The sequence below is a fragment of the Lissotriton vulgaris genome, chromosome 1_1 (genome assembly GCF_964263255.1).
Source record: "Lissotriton vulgaris chromosome 1_1, aLisVul1.2, whole genome shotgun sequence".
Lineage (NCBI taxonomy): Eukaryota > Metazoa > Chordata > Amphibia > Caudata > Salamandridae > Lissotriton > Lissotriton vulgaris.
Window position 1 is genome coordinate 1490018442 of NC_141685.1, and position 20647 is coordinate 1490039088.

Genomic DNA, 20647 nt, shown 5'->3' on the forward strand with positions numbered 1-20647 from the left:
AAAATGTACCAGATTACTTGTGGGCAAAAGGCCCAACTGATGTAGGTTGTATGCATATCACACCATACCGTGTTACACTCAAGACAGGAGTTGTTCTACCACGAATCAGACAATACAAGTTACCACCCGATGCTGTAGTGGCTTTACTGAAAATCATTGAAGAGCTCATTGCCCAAGGAGTGGTCGTAGAGACCGACTCCAATATCTGTAATTCACCCATCATTCCAATTCTTAAACGTACTGATCCCAATGCACCGCCAGTATATCGGCTGGTGATTGATCTGCGAGAGCTGAATAAATGCATTGTACCACAGTACCCTGTGGTCCCCGATATCTCTTCCCTATTGACTGCTGTTGATTCAGAAGCAACGTTCTTCACTGTAATTGACCTTAAGAACGCTTTCTTCAGTGTACCTATTGATCCAGAGAGCCAATATCTCTTCGGATTCAGTTTAAATGGACGAAGTTTCAAATTTTCCCGCGCACCTCAAGGATTCACAGAAAGCCCCAGCATCTATAGTCAAGCACTGAAAAGACAACTAGATTGTATTCAAATGCCAGTTAACACCGCTTTACTGCAATACGTCGATGATCTGCTGATCACCGCACGAAGTGAGCCCGAATGTGAACAAGCATCACTGACAGTTTTACATTTCCTGGCCGACAAGGGACACAAGGTGTCTCCTTCGAAGCTACAATTCTGTGTTCAGCAAGTTGTGTACTTGGGTCACTTGCTGTCCAAAGTGGGGAGACAGCTCACTCCCGATCGCATTCAGTTAATTGTAAATATGCCACAACCCCAGACACAAAAGGAAGTGCGGGCCTTTATAGGCCTCACCTCGTACTGCAGACAATGGATTCCTCAATATGCATTTCTAGCTAAACCACTCATCCAGTTAACGACACAGGAGGCAGCGACTTCGACTGTCCTTCCTTGGACTCAGGAACACACACAAGCCTTTGAGGAATTAAAGAAAGCATTATGCCGAGCACCAGTTTTAGCGACACCATGTTACAGCAAACCGTTTACACTTTTTGTTACAGAACGTGATGGCACAGCATTGTCTGTCCTCACTCAAGACCAAGCAGGTTCACATAAGCCTTGCGCTTATTTTTCAAGTACATTGGATTCAGTAGCCCAGGCACTCCCTGCGTGCTTAAAGTCAGTAGCAGCAACAGCATTAGCAATCAGACAGAGCGATTCAATTGTTTTAGGCCATCAGTTAACAGTACAAGTTCCACATTCTGTAGAGGTTCTTTTAAACAGAACCCAGACTCAGCACTTGACCATAGCACGACTGACAGGTTACGAATTAACGCTATTCCAGCCACACATAGAAATCAGACGCTGCAGCATTCTGAACCCCGCAACACTGTTACCTTCAATTAGGACAGATCCAGCCCCGCATGATTGTATAGAAATCATTAATGCAGTAACAAAGCCCCGACGAGACTTAACAGATGTTCCACTGACAAATCCGGACCTGACACTTTATGTGGATGGTTCATGTATGCGAACAAGTACAGGAGAATTAGTGGCCGCATATGCAGTGACCACTGAAACCGAAGTAAAAGAAACACATCGTATTGACACACTGTCCACTCAAGCGGCAGAGCTTATTGCTCTGACCCGAGCCTGTATACTAGCCAAGAACAGAAATGTCAACATATACACTGATTCCCGTTATGCGTTCGGAGTTGTACACGACTTCGGAATGTTATGGCAAGAACGAGGTTTTCTGACCTCTCATGGTGCCAAGATCCAACACGGTCCCCTCATTCAAGCACTGTTAGAAGCAATACATCTGCCTTCAGGCATATCCGTCATGAAGTGTAAAGCACATACTAAAGTTACAGATTCTGTTTCCCAGGGTAACGACCTGGCAGACCAGACAGCAAAACATACAGCATTGACTCACACTCAGACAACTGACATGACAAAGACAATAGGACCGACAAATTGTATGACAGTCAGGGATCCCACACTAGATGTTATCGATATTCAGACACATGCTACTCCAGATGAAATAAAGAAATGGATTGAACTAGGAGGGATCCAGACAGATCAAGGTTGGATGACGAAGGGAAAATCTACATGGTTTCTCCCTGATTCTATGGTTCAAGTCATGATCAATACAGCACATAGTCCAGCACATCTAGGAGAGAAAGCGATGTTAGACAGTTTACAAAATCTTTGGAGCAATAAACACTTACGAGCAGCAGCAAAACAGAAAGTGCGTACTTGCATGATCTGTTGTCAGTTCAATCCAGGTAAAAGCGTCCCTGTAGAGCAAGGTGGATTTCATCCTCCCGATCACCCTTTTGAAGTCCTCCAGATGGATTATATCCAGATGGACCGTTGTCGAGGATTCAAATATGTCCTCGTAATTGTTTGTGCACTGTCCCGTTGGACCGAAGCATATCCAGTCCCAGATTACACTGCTCCGACCACTGCCAGGCAGCTGGTTCGTGAATTCTTCCCACGGTACGGCATGCCTCGTGTCGTGTACTCAGATAACGGTCAGCCATTCTCATCCGAATTAATGAAGCAAGTTTCCTTGCTGCTAGGATATCAATGGAAATTCCATTGTGTCCGACATCCCGAAGCCGCAGGCCTTGTAGAGAGGCATAATCAGACATTAAAGACCCGCCTTGGAAAAATATGTCAAGAGAAAGGGGTCGACTGGATAGTCGCCCTGCCAGTGGCACTGTTCTATATGAGAATGGTTGCCCACTCGAGATAAGGACTATCCCCGTACGAAGTGGTCTTTGGTAGACCACCAAATATGTGGGGGACGCCCATTCCTAAGAAAATTACTGATGTTGATTGCAATATGTTGACAGATTACCTTGCCTCCTTGATGTCTGCACTCCAATCATGTCGTTCACAGGTTGCCGCAGCCTTCCCTGACAACACTGATGTAAAGCCGCATGATGTCCGTCCAGGCGACCTGGTGTTAATAAGGAACTTTGACAGGAAAAGTCCGCTGGAGCCCCGCTGGAAAGCGACGAAGACCGTTCTACTTACTACGAGGACAGCGGTGAAAGTGGAGGGCAGAAAGGGGTGGATCCACACGAGCCATATCAAACTATGCAATGAACTGAAACCAGACCCAGGCTCGTCCACCACCTTCCAAAGACTGTATTGAGCCCAGTGACTTTAAAGTTTCCGAACGAGAGAAAACTCCACAAGAGGAGTACAGATCAAAGCTCCGATCTAGCAAGTCAGACAGTTTAATTGTTTAAGTACTCCCCTAGGTGAATCGGTTAAATAGTTTCTGACATGTATCCCCTAGATCGAGATAGAGAGAGAGAGAGACAATTCAAGAAACGTACATACTGCAAATCACTGCGTAGTCACTGTATAGTGACATTGTTAATAATGTTTTTTCTAAGTCTTCTGATTATTGTTGCAAGTATACTCCTTCCTATCTATTGCCCTATTTTCAAGCGTGAACAATCTACTTACAATGTTTCTGCTGAACATACTTTTAGCGAGTTACCTCCACATGAACTCTCTTACAGACTTGCGCTGCGCAACAACACTTTCATTAGTATGCTACATCATTCCCATCAGACTAATAATGCTACAAATTGCTGGATATGTGGCAGACTCCCTCCCTACCAGAATTACAAGGGAGCTCTGCCCCTCTTTCCGTATCCGTTCACTCACAACGGCTCCTGTGGTGCATGGTTTAAAATAATTAATTCCTTAGATCCTGATATTGCTGTTTTCGACGGGAGCTGGGTTTGGGGAAACTTGAACTTAGTCCTGCTCGACGTCTGTTACCCTGATAAGGAGGGACTCCCCATTAGAATAGGAACTGATCTAGAAAATGAAGTATATGGATTAAGTAATTACACAATTAACCTTATGATTCTTACAGTTGAATCCGAAGCTGCACCAGTTCTGCCCGCTATGTCAGTATTACCAGTCACTGGTGAATTATGTGTCAGGAAGAAAGGTTCAGTACACTTAGGTCATAGTAAATGTACTACTGTGGTCGAATTCAGTGATCATGGTAAATCGTCCTTTAAAGCTATCCGTCATTCCTATTTTGTTTGTGGTCATACCGCATACATACGTTTACCTCCAGATTGGGATGGTACCTGTTATATTGCATTCCTTCTGCCACCTGTTTTTCTAGCTCCTCCTGATTATCACAGAAATACAAATCTAGTAAAGAATAGACTCAGAAGAGATATCCCGCTTGTCGACTACACAGAAACGGCATGGGAACAGTACACCGATTTTAATAAAGGATTCTTTTTCTTTTTAGGCCCTGTGCAAAATAGTAAACTAATACGCAGATTAACTAGAACACTCGAAGCAGTAGTGAATGAAACTGCCTCCGCCCTAGGTAACCTAACCGAAGAACAGTCCGCCATGCGGGTTGTTGTCCTTCAGAATCGTCTTGTTATTGACGTCATCTTGGCAGATAGAGGTGGAGCCTGTAAGGTCATCGGGTCAAGTTGCTGTGTTTTCATTCCAGAAAACGCGCCATCTGTATACAAAGCTATTACACGTCTTCATAAAATTGCTAATCTGATACATCAGAATCCAGGCACCTGGACTTGGTCCGGTTGGTTCTGGACAACGTTAACCGCTTGGGGATGGAAGATCCTATCCTTCCTAAGCATTGGCCTAGTCCTAGTATTCAGTTGCTGCCTGTGCTTGCAGTGTGGGCCAGCGATTTGTGGACTGTGCGCCACTTCATGCATTGAACATTCCAGTTACCTTTCAAGACGTGAAAGAAAGAAGAGCAAATGATGTTACAAGAACAAACTGATCGATTCATGAGGATCGATATATCATGAAGGGTCCGTAGGGAACAAGGAGGGAATGAGGAAATATAAATTTTATGGTCAAGTTGTGTTCCCTAGCGTGTTTTTTCTTGGGGTGCGGATTAGCCAGTAGTACAAGTAAGAAATACCATTCACCACCTAGAAAATATGGACTGACTATCAATACAGCATATTAATGAATTAGCAAGGGCTATATGTAGGCCTGAAGACTAGCCTTGTACTGTCTGTGCTAGCCTACCACTACAAATGTGCTACATTGGCAGTACATTTTCCAGATTGGGATGTGGATGCAGTAATCGGACTGCTGTACACCAATCATCTCCCTCCGATGGGAAAGCTGGGATTTGGGCTAATGTAGTACCAATCTTGAATGTTGAACAGGCAAGAAGAAGATTGTTCAGCTGTGCACAGATCATATACTCTCCATCTTTTTCATAGCGGACGTATCCAGGAGTAGATCCCTTAGTAAAAACAGTACATCAGGACCAGCTAAATGACATGCTGAATTAGCGGCTACTCGATGCGTCACAAACGGATAGTAGGAATGTACCTCGCATATAGATTCTGTTGTGAAGGCAAGCTTTGATAGGGAGAATATGAAATGGTGGATTTTCTTCAATTTTAAAACATTCAAGATTTGCATTGGATCACTAATGCCTTACAGCGCTGGAGCAAATTTTACTACAAAACACTGAGGTGCACATAAAACCACCTACCTCCAATAACATTGTTTTGGGGAAGACATTTAATCTCCACATTTTTGTGGCAGACTTTTTCAAATGACATAGCTCTTTGTTGGCATGTGCCTCTGAAAACACTGCACAAAACAAAAAAGTGATGGATGCGTTGCTTTTATTAATCTTAGCCACTGGTAATTACTATGAGACGCAATCCAGTCCATCGTAAACTCTGCACCACAAACTAATGCTCCTCATGCTTTATCTAGCTGGGGCACAGCAGTGATTGACTTTTTTCATTAATCTCTTCGTCATGCCGGATAAGAATCAAGGGAGTAATCGGATTCTTCTCAAGGCCATGTAATTGCTGCCAAATGGAACTGCATCTCGGGAGATTTTGTTGTATATTTTCCAGGACCTGATAAGGAATTAAACGTCAGCAATGATAAATATAATCAAAATACAAAATTAGAGGCCAGGTGTCAGAATGATCACTTAATTGGGTAGTTTTGCTATGAACTTCGCTTTATTCATAGGGATTGGAAATAGACATTTAAAGGCGCCACCTTCTCTTTCACGTTACTGACACAGTGAATGTTTGCTAGTTAGGTTTTACTTTTCTTCATGCTACACTTCATATGCACTGCAACACCATGCCAACGGCAAACTGTGCGCTATTCAAGTACCAGTTAACAATAAAATAATGAAAAAAGAATAAAACGTAAGGAATTAAAATACGGACTTAGGATTCATAGAAAACGTTCTTAATTCTGCCAATGGATGTAGGGATAACCACGCCAGAAATTAGGTGTTCAGCACATTAGGAATGGTTTTACTGGCATTGATCCAGCTTTAAAACTCTTATAAGATTAACAGGTTTTCACATCTTCCATAATATCCCCCTAGAGTCTCGGATGCACTTATGCATCATCTGCGTTCAAGCAGCCCCATCAATGGGGCTGTGAAGACTCCACACAGCAGCTGAGTACTATCTGGAGACAAAGTGAGTGAACCTGTAGCACCCATCAAGGCTGGAAGAGCAGTCACTGGATCCAATGAAGCTGAAGCATTCAGTCCCACTTCCCCAAAAGCACTTAATCTGTCTACTTTGTGCGTCAAACAAGTTATCCGCCACACTCGGCCTCAGTAACATAACGTACAAACACCGTTTAGAAGTAACTTAGGAGAAGTACTATGGATTCTAAGAAATGTAGATGCGATAAAAAGAAGACCTCCTACTTTTGGTGATCGGATCGCTTGATACAGCTGCGTCGTTTGCATCTATATCTATATCTATATCCAATGTGTCCCAGTGCAAGGAATCAAAGTCTCTGACAAAGAAGCTTGGATTAGAATTAACTAATGGTAACTATGCAACTGAGATATGCCCTGGATTTCGAGTGAGCAGGGCGTTTTCCGTTTAAGAAGACACGTGTCCTACTTTTTTTGAGAAAGAAAATATCACATTTCTTTAAAAGTAAGCTTAGGAGGACATGGATTTTATTAAAATTACAGTGCAGTACTAGGCCCCGCACTTCTTAGAAGATCATCCCTAGGGTAACAGAGGTTTAATATAGTTTCCTATTCTGATCTTTGTCCTTGGGAAAAAAAAACAAGACATAGGATACGTCTGAAAATGCATGCTATGCTTCTGTTCCTTTCCAAGCTGCAATGTCCATCTCCTTCATGCCTCGTAATCCACTACCTTAAGTCTAAAAAGGATCTTGTTAACACAGTCTGTGGACAGAATAAAAGTTTAGATAGCAACAAGAAAGGGGTGAGGGGTTCACATTTGCTCTATTCGACACTACCTGTTGTTCCTAGACAAAAAAGGGAATTTTCTGCAACGTCCTGTTATGACCTACACCTCTAAGAGGATTGTCTACTAGGATTGATCACTGGAAAACAAGATGGGTACAAACTGTGTCATACAGCATTTTATCAACATTAAAATTGTACTTGAGCATCATAACTAGCAAAGAGGTGAGTCACGAGTTTCCAACATGTGAAGAGACAAGGTTTTGAGCTGGGTGAAGGGAAAGTTAGTTATTTTTCTATGCACAATGTATTAGAAAACGCTCCCCCTTGTTAAACCCAGTTAAAAAAAACATGTTAGTCATTTATTAAGTGATGATAGCAGCCCTCTTACAGAGACACTTCTATAGACACTTGTGCACAGATGTAGGTTCACACTGGTGCTCTTTGAGTGGCTGTGTAGTTACGTACTACACTTGTGGTATGGTTTGATCAGTGATGGTGGTATGATTCCAGTAATAGTTTATGTAATGACATAGGGCACAGGACGTCATCTGCCATAAACAGTAGCTGCCAACTTCGTGGTGTACGTTTTTTTGTTTACATCCACCAAAGCCTGGGCAACCTTTTCACAGAAGTATTGTATATGATTTGTGGGTTTCACTAGTACTTTTCTTGTGTTCCTTCAAAGACAGCCCCGCTTACCACTTCCTCATTGTAGCTTGAGGTAGTGAAAGCTACTGGGGGATATCATTTCCCAGGGTATATTCGGTCACAGAATGGCCAGCTCAACCCCAACCATGGTCACATCTGGATATATTGAATCCCCTCACTATTGTAGAAGGCTGATACTTCATAGGTAGGTTTGAGGTATGAAAATAAACCTAAGTAGCAGCTCGCATCATAGACAACTTCTGAAAACAATATCCCCATCGTTCTCCCTTTCCAGTTCCCCTTAATTTCTTGAGAGCAAAACCTTTTGTATCCCTTTTGCGAAGAGAAGACCAACAAGTGTAATATATAAAATGCATGCTTATCTGCCCAAGTATAGAAAGGTAGGCAATATATAGAGGAAATAGTAGAAGCGGATACAGGGAAAACACATAGAAAGGAGCATTCAACACAAATAGGAGAAGGATATGCTCTGTCATGCATGGCCAAAATCTGTGCAGATTCTTGACACACTATGGAACAATAAGGAACGTTATCATTTAACAATAAGAACAGCATTCTTGGCAGTAACATAGGATGATAAATACCAGGTGAGTGATTACCCAACTTGCTTGCCTGTAATTTGTGTGTTGACTTGGAAGAGTGAAAGGCTGGGTTGGCCTTCCTACAATTCAAACTCACAAATGTCAGATCATTCTAGTTGGCAGCAAGGGCATCTCAACTTAGTGAACCGCACTTTACGCATATACATATTTGAGGCTTTGCAGGTCCCTCCTCTTATACTAATTTCAAACGCTGATAGCTATCTAAATGAGAAAGAAATAGTTTACATTTTCCTTCCCTTCCTTCACTGTATCAAGTTAGGCAGTTTTCTGCCTATCTGAAAATATTAGCAACCGGCTGTGAATAGAAGTGAATATGAGTGATGAGCACCCGCTTTTTAATAAACAAACAACACTTCTAGTAGTCCTTGGTGTTCACTCACCTCATATTTTAGGCTGACAGATCATTATTTTTTCTCTCTGTGACATGGCCACCACCATCTGCTCTTGGTCCTCCTCCCAGAATATGGTCACAACTGGGTAAAAAAAAAGGAAATTATTATTATTATTATTATTATGGACTTACTGGTAAAGCTAGTCCAGCAAAGTTCTTTTGCTTTCTACCCCCTTCCAAGAAAGATTCACTTTTTCTGTTTGAAAGAGCCCTTCACAGTCTCAAATAATCATTGACTCGCCTCACTCAGTTTCAAAAGTTGCCTTACTCGTGTAAACTCAAATTAAATTTAAAACAAAAAGAGGGTAGGAGCACACTACCTCACATCCGCTCTAATATATTATGCTAAAGGCAGTGCATGAGAACGCTCACTTCAGTGACCGTCTTCAGTTTTTAGGTCTCGCCTGTCGATGCGCATGCGCATCGAGCAAGCGAGACTATGGGGGCTCATCGACTCTTTATCTAACTTGCAAGGAATCGTGGCGATTCCTTGCAGTGCCCGTGACTTTTAAGCTCAATGCGCATGCGCATTGAGCTTAAAAGCGCGTGCACGTCCGTCGTGTTTTACCCGCTCCGCCCCCTCCCGCCGTGTCGCATTTCTCCTCCCCCCTCCCCTCGCGCCGTGTCGCATTACTCCTCCCCCCTCCCCTCTCTTCCCTCCGTCTTGTTATTTTTATTTTTATTTTTGTTTCTGGTGCACGTCGCGTTTCTCCTGTCCTAGTGCTCGTTTTGGCTTCCCAGGTCCCAGTTTATTGATCGCCTGTTTTTCCGTTTATCCTGCCCCCTTATCAGTTATTGTGCAGTGCAGCGTCCTGGGAGCTTGTTTGTCTGATCCCCGCTGCGTGGTATGTGCCGTCCGGGACTCCTCTGGCCGAGTCTGTAATGTGAGCTTCCAGGGGTGATTTTGCCAGGGCCTCCTTCCGGTCTGTTAAGCCCTCTTCACCTGCACTTCCGCCCAGCCCGCTGTGTACTGGAAGCCGCTGCTCACTGTCGCGATGCAGGCCGCTGATCTCTTCCAATCGCGCTATGCGTTCCCGTCGTCGGTTCGTTCCTGGATATCTGATGTTCGATGCTGCCCCATCCTGGACCTCAGGGACTGCCCTCGGAGCCTTAAATTACAGCGGATTACTGTGCCGGATTAATGTAAGGGCCGCCTCACCCACGGAGCTTCTCAGCTATGCAGCCATCATGGTCGGCTGTAGATTATCAATTTTAAAACATCTTTTAGACATAAACCACTTAATGTTTATTAAATGTTCTTGCCTTGGTATTGAATTCAGGGCTGGATAAAATACTACGTGCTTCCAAAGTTCTTACGTTTTGTAAAGTATTAGGAATTGGAAACATCTTGATTTTCTGTAACAATCAAGTAAACAAACATAACATTTGGAAAAGCAAAAGGGAAACAATTGCAGAATTTCTCCTTTCCTTTCAATCAGTTTTGATCGCAAGGTGTGGGGTCCCACATGGCTCTTTGTTGAGCCATACCATGTTCAGCATTTATGTGGCATAATTCGCTGCTCTGATCAGGTTATATAGGTTCTTATTCTGCGCTTATGCTGATAACAGACAGATCTTGATTCATCTTGGCTGGACTCAACCTGACTCAACAGCAACCTTCCAAACATATATGATCACCATCATAGACGGGATCACCCCAAACGCAATTAACCTTAACTTAGACAAGACAGTGGTATTCAAGCTAGCTGGCCTTCCTTTCACCAGCCTAGTTGCCTGACCAGCCGGGTCACCTCCCCACTTCATTTCCCATTGTTTGAAACCACCTTGGAGTTTCTTATTTTGTCAAACAGTTTATACAATTTTGAAAGAAACATGTTATTCAGAAACAAACGTTGTTTTAGGTCTCATTACTCAGTCATTTTCCCATCCAAATCCTCTATATTCGTCACCCCTTACATAGACCTAATTCCTATGTTAGTATCTTTAGCGTTTATTTTATACAGGGATAATTGTCTAAGTCTATATCCAGTTACTCTACAATGTGAATGTGATAAGATTAGGTTAATCAGTGTAAGGTAGCCAGACATAATGCCATCTAAAGCAAACCTCACTAAAGGTAAGGACTGACTATACTACTGTCACTTCCAATTTACCTTCCTGCTCTCTGTGCCCCGGGCAACCATCTAAAGGGATCTGCTTTCTAGGAAGAGAAGTCTCCTGGAGGGATTAATCAGAAGCCTTTCTATCTTATGCACCAGTTCCATCTGGCTGGTTTATGACATTGTTGTTCTCCTGTACTTCTGTTTGCATGAACTTAAGGAGCATAGCTTCCAACAATCGGACTTTCGCCCCACTAGTTACACCCTTCCTTTTCTTGACATGGAGTGCCTCTGCCTCAGTCTGAGTCCATGTTATCACTTCCATACTCCATTTTTCAATTACAAGTCTTTTCGCCACCTGGCATTTCATAGCTATAGCTCTCTTGACGAGCAGCAGTCCTAAATCTAAGAATTTGACACTAATATTTTTATTTTCAGCATATTTTTCCTTTCTATGATTTCTTCCAATGTATTTGTCACTGCCAGCCAATAGTCCACTACCTGTGGTCAACTCCACAACATGTTGCAGAAATCTGCTACCTCTGTTCTACATGTGAGACATGCTGCCATTATTGTGCTTGTCTGCTAGGGGTGAGAAAGGTTCTGTTAAGTATACTCAATTGTAGTAGCTTAAACCTAGCATTTCTAGAAACTTTCGGGGTATAGTCAGGTATTAGTTCCCAGTCTATGCCTTCCAGCTTCATGCCAATGTTATGAGACCATTTCTCTCTGAAAGCAGACAGACCACCACTGCATCCACCACCACCACCCCATCCACCACCATCCACCACCACCAACACCCCATCCACCACCACCAACACCCCATCCACCACCACCAACACCCCATCCACCACCACCACCACCGCATCCACCACATCCACTGCATCCACCACATCCACTGCATCCACCACCACCACATCCACCACCACATCCACCATCACCTTCACATCCACCATGACATCCACATCATCCACCACCACCACATCCACCACCACCACCACATCCAACACCACACCCACCACCACCACACCCACCACCACCACCACATCCACCACCACCACATCCACCACCACCACCACCACCACATCCACCACCACCACCAACACCACATCCACCACCACCACCGCATCCACCAACACCACATCCACCACCACCACCACCACCACCACCACAGCCACCACCGCATCCACCACCACCAGATATACCACCACATCCACCACCACCACATCCACCACACCCACCACCACTACATCCACCACCCCATCCACCACCACCACTGCATCCACCACCACCAACACCCCATCCACCACCACCACTGCATCCACCACCGCATCCACCACCACCACATCCACTGCATCCACCACCACCACCCCATCCAACCTCACCACCCCATCCACCACCACCACCCCATCCACCACCACCACCCCATCCACCACCACCACCCCATCCACCACCACCACCCCATCCACCACCACCCCATCCACCACCAACACCCCATCCACCACCAACACCCCATCCACCACCAACACCCCATCCACCACCACCACTGCATCCACCACCGCATCCACCAGCACCACATCCACCACATCCACCACACCCACCACCACTACATCCACCACCCCATCCACCACCACCACTGCATCCACCACCACCAACACCCCATCCACCACCACCACTGCATCCACCACCACCACCGCATCCACCACCTCCACATCCACTGCATCCACCACATCCACCACCACATCCACCACCACATCCACCATCACCTCCACATCCACCATGACATCCACCACCACATCCACCACCACATCCACATCCACCGCATCCACCACCACCGCATCCACCACCACATCCACCACCACATCCACCACCACATCCACCAACACTTTAACCACACCCACCACCACCACATCCACCACACCCACCACCACCACATCCACCACACCCACCACCACCACATCCACCACACCCACCACCACTACATCCACCACCCCATCCACCACCACCACTGCATCCACCACCACCACAGCATCCACCACCACCACAGCATCCACCACCACCACAGCATCCACCACCACCACAGCATCCACCACCACCACAGCATCCACCACCACCACCCCATCCACCACCACCATCCACCACCAACACCCCATCCACCACCACCACTGCATCCACCACCACCACTGCATCCACCACATCCACTGCATCCACCACCACCACATCCACCATCACCTCCACCTCCACCATGACATCCACCACATCCACATCATCCACCACCACCACCACACCCACCACCACCACATCCACCACCACCACCACATCCACCAACACCACATCCACCACCACCACCACAGCCACCACCGCATCCACCATCACCACATATACCACCACATCCACCACCACTTTCACCACACCCACCACCACCACATCCACCACACCCACGACCACTACATCCACCACCCCCCACCACCACCACCCCATCCACCACCACCACTGCATCCACCACCACCAACACCCCATCCACCACCACCACTGCATCCACCACCGCATCCACCACCACCACATCCACCACCACCACCCCATCCACCACCCCATCCACCACCAACACTCCATCCACCACCAACACCCCATCCACCACCAACACCCCATCCACCACCAACACCCCATCCACCACCACCACTGCATCCACCACCGCATCCACCAGCACCACATCCACTGCATCCACCACCACCACACCCACCACACCCACCAACACTACATCCACCACCCCATCCACCACCACCACTGCATCCACCACCACCAACACCCCATCCACCACCACCACTGCATCCACCACCACCACCGCATCCACCACCACCACCACCGCATCCACCACCACCACATCCACTGCATCCACCACATCCACCACCACATCCACCATCACCTCCACATCCACCATGACATCCACCACCACATCCACCACCACATCCACCGCATCCACCACCACCGCATCCACCACCACCGCATCCACCACCACATCCACCAACACTTTAACCACACCCACCACCACCACATCCACCACACCCACCACCACTAAATCCACCACCCCATCCACCAACACCACCACCCCATCCACCACCACTGCATCCACCACCGCATCCACCACCACCACATCCACCGCATCCACCACCACATCCACCATCACCACCACATCCACCACCACATACACCATCACCTCCACATCCATCATGACATCCACCGCCACATCCACCACATCCACCGCATCCACCACCACCACATCCACCGCATCCACCACCTCATCCACCATCACCACCACATCCACCACCACATCCACCATCACATCCACCATCACATCCACCATCACATCCACCAAGCTATTAATTTTGCTATTTTCAAAACCAACACATAAATAAAAAAAGTGTCATTTACTATACCAATCGCTCAAACTTTCCTAATGCGAGACCTATTGCATTTCCAATGCTTGTTCACCCTTGTTGGTGTGGCCAGTGTTATGTGAGCGCAGGTGGGAGCACGCTGCGTTGCGTTGCTCTCTACTGAAGAAGGACAACAATCCCGAGATGTGTCTAGAGATACATAGCACCGGCTGCACAATCAAGGGTACATAACTAAAGGAAGTTACTGAAATAAGTGTTGCATTAACCTGCATTTAGCGTGATGCAATGGGGTGAACTGCGTGCTAGGATGTGAGAGAGCGTGCTCCACCTTCTGTTTGTTTGAAAAATACATTTAAACTTTTAAACTCAACTGCCTTAATACTGGATGCCCGAAACAATGAATGTGTACTTTATACTGACTAATGTAATGGCTTAACATAGTTCAAAAGGTGTGCTTTCAAAATAACGGTCTGACTATTTGTATAAACTGAAATCATAGATAAATAAGCATTCGCCACGCATTACAACTACCAATAATAAAATATCAATAGGATTTGCAAGTAACATGTGCCCCGTTATTTTTCAGAAAGTGTAATGCCTCTGTGGGAGGCTGCACCTGTCGTTAATCTACTGAGGTCCTAGGGTAGAAGTTTAGGTTGACCCGCTTCCCTGCCTACATGGTAGCTGCCTTGATAGTCTAAATTTCCCTCCACACTTAAGTCTCCATATATCTTTCTTACGACTCTCCTCACTTTACGATGTTTACTGCCACCGAAAAACACCAAACGTCACTGCTGGCCCCCAGCTAACGTTTTACTTCAAGTTCGCATTCAGTGAAAAAAATGGCATTTCCAAGAAAGTGCTACACCACCAGAGGCAAAGGTTAACTGCACAAGGTGAGTTGAGAGGAGGTTTTCCCTCTTTTTTGGTCTGGGCCATGAGACAGCTTTATCAGCCGCGCCTATTGTTTAAAAAAAATCATATATAATGTTCACAGAGAGGCTTTTGCTCAGTGGGCTTCATGTAATGGTTTTTAAAATTACGATTCACATTTTTCTTCTTCTCACCTTCGCATATAACAAGGGCAGTGGGTCAACACACCATTTATTGGCTCCATTCACTTCAGCGACAGCACAAAGCATTTGCATATTATCCACATTCGCCTAAAAATAGTTTCTCTCTACAGTGACAGAGCTGGTTCATAACGTGATTTTTATCTATTTTTCTCCCTAATTAACTACTATACATTTCACCTACCCTTTGATGATGTGTTTTCTATCTCGTTTTTTAAGGTTAAAGCCCACCAGACAGAGTAGCTGTTGGTTGTAAAGACATTACGAAAGCAGGCCTTCCAGCTTGTGCTCGTCTCACCAAAGGTTTGTTTGCTGCTTGCTCAGACAGAGAATGAAACAAATATTGGCAAAGCCAAAAATGTCTTGCTTATGCACGAGCTATAGGTTTTGGCAATGTGTTTCAGTCATGCTGTATACCAGCCTAGCTACTTTTCAGCATGGCTAAAAGTTAGTTGCATGGAGTAGAGTGTCGTGGAAAGAAAGAAAATAGAAAGACAAACAACATCAAGAGAAACCTTGCCACCAAAAAATTGGTGGCAAGGTTTCTCTTGATAATATTTGTCTTTCTTTACCTTCTGGTTTTAAGGTTTCTCTTGATATTATTTGTCTTTCTTTTCCTTCTGGTTTTTCTCCTTCCACCCCGCCCGTCTGCCCCCACCCCCTTGACCTTTTTTTTCCCTATCTTTTCTTTTTGGATTGTGGCTCGTTTTTCAAATGGTTGATTTATGTGGTCATTTTATGTGATGGTGGGGTATCATTTTATATGACTGTTTTAGTTTAACTTTAGTATATGTATGTGACCGTTTTTTGTTCATCTCAAGTGCCATCTCCCCCTACAGTTGTTGTGTTAACTGTTTTTAATGTTGCATTTCATGTCTTGTATTTTATATGTTTGTATGTATTATTAATGTATTTATATGTTTCACATTGGTTTCAGCCCTGACGAAGCTCGCAACGTTGGGGAGCGAAACGCGTTGGCTGTCTTGTGCACCTTGAAAAAAGAAAAAAATTAATATACAGAAAAATATATTTTTACACTACCCTTCACCTCTGCAAATTACTTTGAATTTGGTGCTGCCTCCACGTGTCTTCAAACTTTCTTCTGGGAACCCAGTGGGACCTAACCACAGCAGGTCTTGGAGGTTGAACAGCACAAGAGACTTAAGATTGTATGGGACTTCTTGAAGTTAGAGGTGCTTTTTTGGTTGGTCTGCTGTGGAAAGACTGTTTTTCTGAATAAAGTGGAGTGGCCTTGACAGGAGTGGTGTAGAGTGCAGTGCCGAAGACTGCAGTGATGTAGAGTAGAGTGCATTGGCATAAAGTAGAATAGTGTAGAGTAAAGAGGCATACAGTAAAGTGGCGCAGAGTGCAGTGCCACAGAGTAGTATAAAGTGGAGTGCTGTAAAGTGGTGCAGAGAAGACTGAAGTGTTGCAGAGAAGACTGGAGTGGCGTAAATTGGCATTCGCATGGTGTGGTAGCACACTGTCATTACATTGTAAATGTAGTGTTTGTATTGCCTTATTGGCATGATATCAAACAGCTAATAAAACTAAACTTTCACTGTCATTACAGACAACACATTTTCAATTGAAACGAATATTATATTTGCAGGCACACAGTTTAAAAAAATGTTTCATGAGTCTTATATAGCGCGAACTAGACCTGAGACATTGGATATCAGAGCGCTTTACATAGCACTCGTTTCGTTACAGAAGGGCACATTAATTTTTGTTAGGGTGCCGCTCGCAGCGGTTTCGGGGGTGCCGCTCTCAGCGGTTTGGTGCTTGTGACTGGAAGCTGCTTCGTTCCCTGGGACTGCGAGGACCAGCAGTCCATTTTCTCCTCACCTGTGTCCTCTTCCCGGCCGCACACGATCACTGCCTGCATCTAGAAAACTGCTTGCGGCCCCCTCTTCGCGTGGGCCGCTCGCAGCGGTTTGGTGCTTGTGACTGGAAGCTGCTTCATTCCCTGGGACTGCGAGGACCAGCAGTCCATTTTCTCCTCACCTGTGTCCTCTTCCCGGCCTCACACGCCAACTGCCTGCATCTAGAAAACAGCTTGCGGCCCCCGCTTCGCGGGAGCCGCTCGCAGCGGTTTGGTGCTTGTGACTGGAAGCTGCTTCGTTCCCTCGGACTGCAGGGACCAGCAATCTATTTTCTCCTCACCTGTGTCCTCTTCCCGGCCGTACATGCCCACTGTCTCTGGCTACTTATTGGACTAATTCCCCCCGCTTCCCGGAACGCGCGCCGGGCGAAGCCCGGGCCAAGGGCGGGCCCGTTTTAGCCCGTTCTAAACCGAGGGAGACCGGGCCACCCCCCTTTTGGATTGCATGCCTGTTTATCAACGTGACTGGGCCAGTTGACCAAATGTGGAACTGCTTGTATACTGCAACCAAGGAAAATGGCAGGACGGGAGACTAGGAGTAAAGCAACGACTTCAAGTGTCTAAGTAGCAGGTACACTGGACAACTTTATTATTAGAGCCAGCTCTCTATTATCACATGAAATAACTATAATGGAGCTGCGACTCTCCCAGGAAATGGCCACTGCCAAGAGATCTTCGCTGGGCCGCATAGCAGATGCTAGAAAACCTGAGAGGCCCAGGCTTGCTCACTAATGAGACTCCGGAGTGTGGTGATAATTTAACATCCATTGAGCCCCCGCGCTCTAGGAGTAGTCTTACTTCATGTAGAGACTCTACGCTACCAGTTATACTTGAGACTAATCTATTGTCCAACACGATTGATAACTTGCCAGTTGATAGCCCTGTAAAGTTATACACCCGGGAGCTACGGGGAAACAGGGAGGGGGCTGTCCCGAAAAGGAAACGAGGGGCCCAATCACTTGGTGGGAGGAAGGCCAAACTTGAGAAATACTCTAGCCATTCCGATCCTAAGGGCACGGGGAAGGTCAACGAGGTCCCTACAGTCATTATTGAATCTGCTATCTCCCCAGTAATGAGCCGGCCCGCACCGATTACATGTAACTTAAATTCTAGTTAGGCACTGGGAGATTAAGTGATTTGCCCAGAATCGCAGGATGTTGAGCATCATTGCAGAGACTCGAACCCGGTTCCCCAGCTTCGAGGGAGACTGCGGAGAAGTGTGGCTTACTGGTTAGAGGAGGCAGACCTGGAAGCAGAGGTCAGCCCGGGACCAGGGTTCAATTCCCGGCTCGGAGGGGTCTTGAGTCCTAAAAATGTCCATGGACTCGACAATTCTTGCTCCGGTGCCTACTCGATTCACGGGTTCACACTCTGCGACTCTGGGCAATAGCTTGCTTAATCTCCACAACGGCCCCTCGCGGCGGGATGCCTGGCTTTCACCTTGCGGATACCCTGCCAGGGTTATCTCACAGGGGGAATACCAGGACGGGTTCCCTAAGCAAGAGCTTAGAAACCGCTCGGTGATTTGCGCTATATAAATTCCTGTACATTTACATTTACATTTACTGCTCTAGCCACAAGACTATATCCTCACTATACAGCGCCAAAACAATAATGTGTGGAAATGGCATCAGCTAGGGTATTGGTTTGTTTTGATCATATTAAAGTGTTTGTTTCCACCACAAAAAAGTGTACTTCATTTGTGCTTCTCTAATTCCGATTTATTCTGAAATACTTGTACAGTTAATACAAATGTTGTGTGCCAGAAAAAACACTTTTCGTGCATCCAGTATACAGCAAGATGGTCACATAAATACTCTTACTTTGAAGTCAAAGAAAGAATAGTAAACATTAAGCTCCCTCAGAAGACAGAGCCTAACATTTGACTACTGTCTTTGAGAGCACAGCAAATGAGACAAAATAGGAACAAGATTTACAGGCCTGTTTACAAAAAGAAGCAGTCGTGGATGAATACATGGAGAGGTAGTGTATAAGGGCTTTACTCCTTGGGAGGCATGAAATCAAGCTGGACAGCCTAAAACAAATAAAGCCGCAAATAGAAAGACCGAAAATGTCAGTTATATACCACAAAACCAATGGTAAGCAACAGGCGGAATGCATTCCAAGGGAAGCTTTCAGAATGCCCCCTAAAAAACAGGGAGAGTGTGAGCTGTGCCACACGGCGATGAAGAAGGTCTGGAGACTGCCCAGTCGGATGCCTATGCGATTGCCAAAGGTAGAGGGATGTACCTTTGGGGCAAGCATTAACAGACGTCCTTTTTGCCCCACGAGGCTCTGCTGACAAATTCCTAATGCACCAAAGTCCTTCATTTATTTTCTTGCTACTGGACAAATAAGCGTTCAAGAACGAGTCCGTTTTTTTTTCCTGAGTAGTTGCTTGATAATGTAACGCACACTGCATGAAAAGGAGTTTTTCCTCTGCTGCCAAGGACAGGGAAATTCTGCCATCTACAGTCCAATTATGAACACGGGTGACTTTGTCTGAGAAGTGACTTCTTCCAAAGTGTGCAGGAGCTCATTGTAGCAGTGTCATTTGTACTTTAAAAATCAATAGGAGAAATGTATCGAATTTGGTAACTCTCAACAATACAGATCACATTTAAGTAGAGGCCTCGCTACCTATTTTGTAATGCAACAAACGACGAAAGTAGGCTACACAGTACACACAAATATATAAGCAAATAGGTTTTAGAACTGGCCGTGTTAATATTAACATTAAAGAGGTTTTAGAATACTGAAGTTGATTTTAGAGCTGACCTTGCTAACATAAGCTTGAGGTTCACTGTATAAGAGCATTCTGCGCATTTTAGTTAATGCAGAGCTGCTGACTTTAGAAGCGAGAGGGCTATGTTATTGTCCCCATATCTCAGCCTCTTTGCGACTTAATCAAGAACCATGCTCCTCTGGTAGATCAGAACACCACCATGCTTGTAAATGAGTAATGAACACGTCTACAATTGTGCAACTGTGCCTAACATTCTAAAACACACTACACAGAGTGCCGTCCTTTAACATGTCATCTATGATCAGTTTTCCATAATGCATTTTCAAGCAAACTCCACTCTCTCCAATTTGCCCGCCCCCCTCACCTCAACAAACACACAGCCCTCTTGTTTAAGAAGCTCCTGATGCAATGATGATCCCACTGAAACTAGGTATGCTTTGTATTTAACAGATAACCTTATAAAAAAAGAATATCAAATAATGTCTCCAAAGTAAATGTCACAGTTCAATTTGGAGAAGAATGGTGCAAAACAGAATCTACGATGGCTATAAAATCCCTGGTGATATTCCCACACCTACGTCT

General features: G+C 45.4%; 1 protein-coding gene across 1 annotated transcript in view; it reads right to left on the reverse strand.

Annotated features, from left to right (window-relative positions):
• The window catches only part of TMEM60 (transmembrane protein 60), a 134316-nt gene that overhangs the window by 27141 nt on the left and 86528 nt on the right, over positions 1-20647 (reverse strand). The window contains exon 2 of the mRNA XM_086967372.1: positions 8896-8988. The gene's annotated coding sequence lies outside the window, so the exon portion shown is untranslated. The remainder of the gene's footprint in view (positions 1-8895; positions 8989-20647) is intronic.